Below are 8593 nucleotides of genomic sequence, written 5' to 3'. Positions count from 1 at the left end.
GAGGGGGTGGGGCCAGGATCAGGGGTTGGGGCCAGTGGGAGGCCTCTCCCTGGTCCCCTCCCCCCTCCTCTAGCCCCCCGATCCCTTACTTAGTGGCTGTGGAGCCTGGATCCAGCTCCCTGCTGCTGGGACACTGCCTGCCCTCAGCAGGCAGCGTGCTTCAGCACCAGAGCGAGGGCTAACCATAGAGACGCATCCTCTGGCTGCCCCACTTTTTTTCTGTGCAGGTTTTTTTCCCCCGTACTGCAAACAATCGGTGGTGGGAGGCAGCATTGTGACAAGCCAAATGAAAAGGTGGCTGGCTCTGCAATTGGCCTGCAAAATCAGCCAACTGCCTTCTTGATTTCAATAAATCACTGATTTATTTTTGAAAGGATCAAGTCAATGTATTGTATTTTATGTTGTGCTGTGAGACCCATTAATCAGTGCTTCTCAACCTTTTTAGATTCAAGGCATCCATCCATAGTATTTTTGAGTTTAGTGGCATCCCTGTTGAGGACCACTGTTGTTCTGCCTCAGTTTATCCAAGTGGTTCCAGGTGCTACTGCAATTGGGTGCTACTGCAGCCTGGTGAAAATGGCCTATGGACCTTGTGCGGAGTGCAGAACCTGACTGGGAAGTGGCTGCAGCAGGGTCAGATGCTCATGTCTGCATTAGGTTATCAGATAAACCTACAAGTTTGGCCATGTAATGTTAAAATTTATTGAAGATGAAAAGCAGGATTTAATTGTGGTCTGACATCATACTTTGTGGTGGTTTTTCTGTTTTTAATAAGCATGGATGAATAAAAAATTCCGACTAAAGATCTCCTGTTGAACCCCTCTCCCCCACCCCTGACTCCCAGAAGATCCTTATCATAAATATTTCTTTCAATTGTGTACTTGCTAAGGACTGAATTACTAGGGATTAAAGCACTATTATTTGAGGACATTGGCATAATTCCTTAGATTAACAGCTTCATTTAATTAGAAAAACTAAATTTATGTTAGTTTATATAGATTTGTGTTTAGTCTCCAGTGTGTTTTTATGCATCGACAGGCACTTGGTGGTATTTAGCACTGTTTGTCCAATACACTATCAACACATTTTTGAGTCATTCACAAATATTTACCTTCTAGAAAGATAGAAATTGGTCTCATTTTGGAGTGGATAATCATCCAAAAGTGAACCATTAGTTTTCTACTAGTTGAATCCAGTTGTAAAAATCTAAGGCCATTATAACTTAAAAAAAAATCCCAGTTTATCTATGGGAGTTGAAATAATGGGTATCCAGTCCAGAGAGGGCTTTTTTTTCATAATTAAAAAGATTGCATGCAAGTCATTTGCCATTATCTGGTTGTCAGTGGTTCTCAGCCTTTTTCCATGTTCCCTCCTTTCTCCCTAGGACCCCTTCGCTTTAACTGGGATCCATCCAGGATGTCTTGTCAGTTGAATGATATGATAGTGGCAGGGTGGTAGCCTTCTTTCATATATATGTGACCTCAAAATTGAGACGTTTTGACCAAGACCATCCTTTGGTGATGAAAAAATACAAAAAGTAAATCTATAGCCAGTTAGTATAGTGATAGTAAATTTAATGATGGACTAATTTTTATTTTGGAAATTGTGTGCTAATATGGATTTTTTATTATTCTATGGGAAATTACAGAAACATTTTTGTTGTGGTTTTATAATTTTAAAAGCCTTATAAGAGTTGAACATTAAGCAAAACCTCTGTATAGCATGTGGTTATGATATACTTGATAAACTCTACTTTGACTGTGCATCCTACTTTGATGCATAAAGGGTGCACTTGGGTGCACACGCACCCCTGAGATTGGCAGTGCACCTCCTGAGACTGGCCACCACTGCCGGTGCTGGCAGCACCTGCAGGTGGTCATCATTCGCTATCCCCTCCCCCCTGCGACACTGCTGGCAGTGTCCGTGGGCAGTTGCTGATTTTTTTCATGGTGGCTACCGACACTGCTGGCGGTGTCTGCAGGTGATGGCCAGCCACCAGTCAGTGCTCTTCCCCCCCCCCCCCACACTGCAAACACCACTGTGGCTGCCTGCGGGCAGTCTCCGCTTGGCCCACTCTCACTGCCAATGTCAGCATGGCCACCTGCGGGAGCAACCTGCTCACTGCTGCTATGCCACCATCATTGCCACCTGCAGGGGGTTGCTGTGCCCCCCCCCCCCAGCCTTGGGAGGCATGAGGCATTCATGGTCCATCCCCAGTTTTTTGGTCTATTTTTGGTCTCTGTTGTTCACTGAAACTGCCTATTGCTGTAATCAGTAGGATCTTTAATGTTTTTCTTTCGTAAGGGAGCAGTAGGACCTTTTGGATAAACTCCTGCACTGGGACTTGAGACCTGGATTGTGTTGTACTGCAGCCACTGGGTGTGCTGTATTTTCTTGGGCAAGTCACTTTCTCTCTTCATGCTTTATTATCTCCATTTCTAAAATAAAAATAATGCTACCAATTTCCTGGAGAGAGCCCTTTGAAAGAAGATGATATTGGGTTCCTTCTTTTGATATGTATGTTCTCTTTCTTTTCCCAGTATCATGACTCTTGGCACTTTCTTTACTTTTTGCACCTTGCCTCCTAGATCTACATGTCTCATGCTCCTAATATTTTTTCTGTTGGATCTCTTCCTTTTAGTGTTTTTTCCTCTTGCCTCTTTTCCATTTGTATCTTTTCCTTTTAGGAGTTCATCAGCCTTTTTGAATTTTAGCTGAAACTGGGTCCATTCTCAACCTATGATCTTTTTCCCTGTTAAGCTTACTCCTTGTGTATTAGATGTATCCTCCTACATACCTCAAACCAATTCGAAGTTATGATACCACAAAAGACATTCACAGCACTTTGTCCCTAACTAGTTGTAACCAAATTAAGGGCTCTTCCTATGATACAAGGTCACTATCAGTGGTACCCAGTGGGTGCATCTACATGAGATGCTTGAATGTGCAGTAGCTTAGTTTGCATCGTAAAAACCCTTAATCACATGTAAATTTGCTACTTGCAGTTTTATGCAAGATTACTTACTGCACCATAACAAATGTGTAGACGCAATCCAGGAGCACATTTTGCTTCTGGGTCTGCCCTGCCACTAGTGGGACAGCCTCAGACTAGCTCCAGGGCTAGGAGCCTCTCCTGCCCCAGGGCTGGACTGCCTCCTATGGCAGCTCCTGCCTCAGGCTTTAAAAGACTAGGCATTTTGAGCCCTAAGACATGCATGCAGGGAGTTTGAGGGCACTCCAGGTCCCTGTGTCCCCCTGGGCAAGCTGTAGCCTAGCTGTGCCAGCTTGCCTTCTCCCCAGCACCACTGATTGGCACCACACTGCTGTATGGCTGCCAGGATCATGCCATCCAGGCCAGCAGGGTGCTTCAGGCTGCTGTAGCCTCTGGCCAGGCCCGTCAGTCCCCAGGTCCAGCTGCAGGCAGCTTCTGGCCAGCAAGGCCAGCTCCACCTGCTTGCAGCACACCCTCAGCAACCTGCCTTGAGCCTGCAGGTGCTATGGGGCATTGCCTCTGCTGCATGGCTGCCAGTCCCATGCCATGCCCCTGTGCTGAGTACTGGGCCTAGGCCCAGCAGCCTCAGGACAGCTGTATGAGTGCCCAGAGAGCTGGTGTGGGATCCTGGATAGTATCTTCCTTGCACAGGCCTGTGTCCATATCTATGTCCTCCACCTGGGTCCCCATCTGGTCCAAGGAAGGAGACTAGTGACCTTGTGGTGCTGTGGGGAGAGGTGGAGTTGCATTACTAGCTTGAGCGGGGTGGGTGCTCCAACACCTACATCTATGAAACACGGTCAAACCAGATGTGGGAGCATGGGCACAAGCCAGTCAGTGCAGCAGTGCCACATAAAAGCCAAGGGCTTATGGGCACAGTGAGTCACTGTGACTGACCACAATCATTGGTTTGGCAGTGCCTGTAAGTCCATGCCTTTTATGTGGTAACTGGATGCTATCCTTGCTACCTGGGATTCAGGCTGGAGCTGTACTGTCTACAGCAGTACAGGCAGCCTGCCTGAGCCCTTGCCCCAATTTGGCACCTGACAGTCAGGGCCAACTGGAGCTGCCAGCCACTCCAGCCTGGGACATGTGGTAAGGCCCTCCCTGCCCCTGTCCCCTCACCCCACCCAACCTGGCTGCACTCCCCTGGCCCCAGGTTCCCTCCCACAGCATGCATGGAGGAGGGATACCGGTGCATAATTTTAATGAGCAGCCTGTGTCTGCATAGCTAGGTGAGCATGGGCCTCTTGCACACTGAAGAATGCACTGATGCCAGTGGCAATGGTCTTCTTGGCTATGGGGATCAGGGATATGTAGCACAGCCACAGGTAGTCCTCCAGGGAATTCTGGAGGTTGCAGGGAAGTGCTGTCATTGCTCAGAGTCCTGTACCATGTGCATAGGTAAGCCCAGGGCACCATGGACATCATCAGCAGGCCATAGCAGGTTGGCTGTAATAGGAGTAGTCTCCATGAGGCAGGCAAGTTCAAGGAACATGGGTCCCATCTATGACTCTGCACTGGGGAAAGTTCAAGGCATTGAACCTTGCTACCACCACTTGAGGGTCATGCACATGGAGTATGGTGTCCCTCAGCACATCCTGATGGGCCCCACACACCTCCTGGATGGTCTCCCTGGTGGTGGCCTTGCTCATGCCAAACAGGTGGCCAACGCCCAACAGGTGGTTGGCATAGCCAGCTTGAGGAGGACAAGGGCCAGGCAGATGTCCGTGGATAGGGGACGGCCACATGCTGGTGTCCTGCCACTCCAGGTGTGGCTGGATCTGCTGCATTAGGTACCAGAAAATGGCCTGGGTTATGCAGAAGGTCTCCAGCCACTGCTCATTGTCTCAGGTCTGCTGGATGACATGCTGCTACCAGTCCTGGCTGGCACTGCGGGTCCAGAGGTGGCAGGGCTGGAGGGTGACAGAAGACACAGTGGTGGCATCCACAAGTCCCTCACTGTTGTCCCTGCCAGCAGAAGTTGTGCAGTAGTAGCGTTGGCCCTGGGACAGTACGCTGCAGCCAGGCAGGTGGTTGCTGTGTGGCAGGGACCCAGGCAGGGCAAGACAGCTGCAGGCCAGGCAGCAGTTGGTGCAGCAGACAGGTAGGGCCAGTGCAGGAGCCTGGGGCACTGGTCTCACTGCCAGGAGCAGGGGCTAGAGCAGCTATACTATGGGGAGACAGAGTGGGCAGCTGTGTTGCCCCTGCACTGCACACATTGTTACTGCATAGGGAAGTAGCTGGCCAGAAAGTAGGAAGCGGGACTGACTTTTGAAGAGGGCTGCTGGCTGCTAGCGGCTGCAGTCAGAGCTTGGAGCTCCCCTTGGTAGCAGCTGGGACCCATTGCTGGGCTGCAGGAAGTTTGGTGCTAGGAGCAGCAAATCTGCTCCCTAGTCACTGCATGTGTGGACACCTGCCTGGGGGCACTTAATCTGTAGAAGTTTACAGTGGAGTAGACTTTAGCTCAGATCAAATGCATGTGTGCACCCAGTATGTTGTCCAATGAATGTTGGTCTGACTTGAATTGGCTTGAAAAACAATTTTGTTGTGTCACTTACTAGATTTCTTCATTGTTTTAAAGAGCATCTTTTCAGGCTTGTATTCTGACTTGTTAGTGAGGTGCCCAGTGCTTAACTAGATGTATACTTATTGGGACCTGTGAAAACTTTCTTAAGTACTGAAACGACAAGCTTTAGGCTTTTGTTTTAAATCTGTTACTTGCATTAGGTTTATCAAGGCTGACTTTTTAATTTTCAAAATTGGTTAGTTTCAGAAAACTTTTGGATGGTGGGGTGAAATTAATGGCTTTGATTGGACTTCAGCAATTTAGTCTGGTTTTGTCCCCAAGCAAACAAAATTTGGCCATTTGAATACATTTAAAACTTCTTGCTTTCCTATCACACCCTCCTACAAAAACAAACAAAAAAACAACACCTACCCCCCCCCCCAAACCCTTATTCAATCTAAGTCAGTCCTTTTTCAGGTGGCATGAAGATATTTAGGCTAAAATCAAAAGGTTTGGTGCACACTTTCTGGAAAATGAAACTGCTGAGTTTAATATAAGCTAATTGAAACATCTTTGATTTTTCACATACACATTTAAATGGCTAACTTTTTTGATCACTTTCAGGTACAGGATCAAATTTATGTTTCACTGTGTAGACATGTTTGATGATTTAAATTGTTTCAGTGGACCTTATTATTATTCTAATATTCAGATATTAGAATATTTTCCATTTTAGGCTCATTCACTGTAGAGCTGCTGGGTTCCCCCCACATCCATGTTTTATTATTATGATTTAGTGGAATTGAGGCTTCTAAATCATGAAATTGAGCTTGTAGAAAACAGAGTTATGCAAAAGAATTCTCATAAATTTCAAGCTTCCTGTACTATTTCTTGCTTTGTCCCTCAACGTGTCCAAGCTGCACAATTTAAAGGTTTGTATTTCACATTTGGGCTGCAGCATGTTGACAGTTGTTTTAGGATCTCCCTGGTTACCCCTCTACCAGGCTGGAAGCATCTGAAAGGTTTCTGTGTTATACCCCAAACACTTAGTCTGTCAGATCCGTCAGACTTCAGTTCCTTAGACTGTTTACATGGCCTACAGGGTTCTTTACCAACATGAACATACTAAGACTTTTGCCTCCAGTCTGTTTTCTTTTGATCCAACACTCACTTTGAATACTTCCCCTGCCTATTGGGACCTTCCTTACAACTATGCCAGAAACGTCCAGAATTCCTTGTATTTCAGAACAAGGTCTGCTCCTTTTTTACTTCTCATGCTTTCCTGTGGCTGATCTGTAGTCTGACAGCTCCCAATACTGTTTCCCTTGCGAGGTAGCTCTATGCAGATACTTTCTCAGCTTTGCATTAATGCAGCATTTTTTACAATGGTTCACATCTCTAGCACCAACCAATTTTATAGTGTGTTAACTACAATCATTGCTTTAACCACCCACATTTTGGGGGGGAAACAAAAGTGGCAGAGAGCCAGCCTACAATTCACCTTTCAGCAGTACTTTAAATGAGTAGGTCACTCTTTAATAATTCTTAAAAGTAATGCATGTGTAATTTATTTATTCCCTTTCTCTCACCCCCTTAAAAATACAAATGCCTGGCTGTGATGGCAAGGACAGCCCAGACTGGTGTCAGAGGTAAGTGCTTCTGCTGCTATGACCTTGGACATGAGACTAACCTAGCAGTTTTCAGAAGTGGTTGCTTCAATAACTGCTTGTTTAACATGGGGGAAAACCTGATTAATTTTTTTCATGTGTGCTGAGTCCTCATGATAAATTAGATCAGTGAGAGATGGAAATGCTTGGCATATCTGACTATTGGGCAGCCTGCCTCTCAAGGTAGGTGCCAAAGTGGGGCAAATTCTGCTTTTATCTGCTTTCAATGAAGTAATTCAGGAGTAAGTGGAATAGGATTTGGCTCCTGTGTCATTTCCTGTTGGAAGGAGCATAGGACAAGAAAGGACCTCTAGTTCAGGCCAAGAGCCTGAAAGGACCTCTAATTCAGGCTAAGACCTCTATTGCAGGCCAAGAGTGTTGCACAACTCCTCTTCATAAAATGTATATTGAATTGTAGTGGGTACAGTAATGAGATCAGTTAGATTTTCTTTATTTACATCATGACCCTGAATTTGCTTGCACCAATTGAATCATAACTTTCAGTAGTGTTAGGAAAGCCAAGGATCAAAAGACTTGATCAACGACCACCACAAATGAAAAACTCCTCCTTATTAAGGAAAATAACTGAATAGCTTATGAGCAGGGCCCGACTGGCATTATCCAAAATTATGGCAATGAAACTACTTATGGGATAAATGCTCCTTAGTTAGATGCCACAGAATCTGCTGTGGTATCTTGATGCATACCAACTATTTCTCAAAAATGCTGTTTGTTTACCTCTGCCATTAGTAGAAGGTGGTTTAATCCTTGAGATGGCTCTTTTGGGGTGCCTACAAACATGTTCTGATTGGAACACATCAGAGAAGACTCGAGTCTCTTGGAGCGTCCTAATTGGAACTCTCCAGCATGCCACAGAGTCTCCTGTATTCAGCATCCTGCATTTCAAAATGGTGGAAGGGGCACTTTAACTAAAGCTTGTTTAATGAGCTTCAGTTAAAGAGCCCCCACTGCCATTTTGAAACATGGGATGCTGAATATATGAGATACTGTGGTGTTTTAATTAGAATGCTTTCTGAGAGCCACTCTAATTAAAATGGGTCCCCACCCCAAAGCACGTGTATAGATTAGCCTTGTAAACTGAATTACTGAAGACTAAATCAGAATAGTGTATCCAGGATCTGATACTAGTCTGTTTCACAGACATTACTGAGAAAGTCCTGTTTAACTTCTCTAATCAGGTTTAGGGGCACGTCATGTCAGACCAACCTGATTGCATTCTGTGATCAGGTCACAAAAGCATTGGATGCAGGTTTCATGGTGGATGTAGTCTTTCTGGACTTCAGCAAGGTCTTCGACACCGTCTCCCACCCCATTCTCATTGAAAAACTAGGTGACTGTGGCATTGATGCTTACACAGTCAGATGGATTGCAAATTGGCTGAAGGGTCGTACTCAGAGGGTGGTG

The sequence above is a fragment of the Crocodylus porosus genome, unplaced genomic scaffold (genome assembly GCF_001723895.1).
Source record: "Crocodylus porosus isolate Cpor-Errol unplaced genomic scaffold, CroPor_comp1, whole genome shotgun sequence".
Lineage (NCBI taxonomy): Eukaryota > Metazoa > Chordata > Crocodylia > Crocodylidae > Crocodylus > Crocodylus porosus.
Note: the sequence above shows the minus strand (reverse complement) of the source record.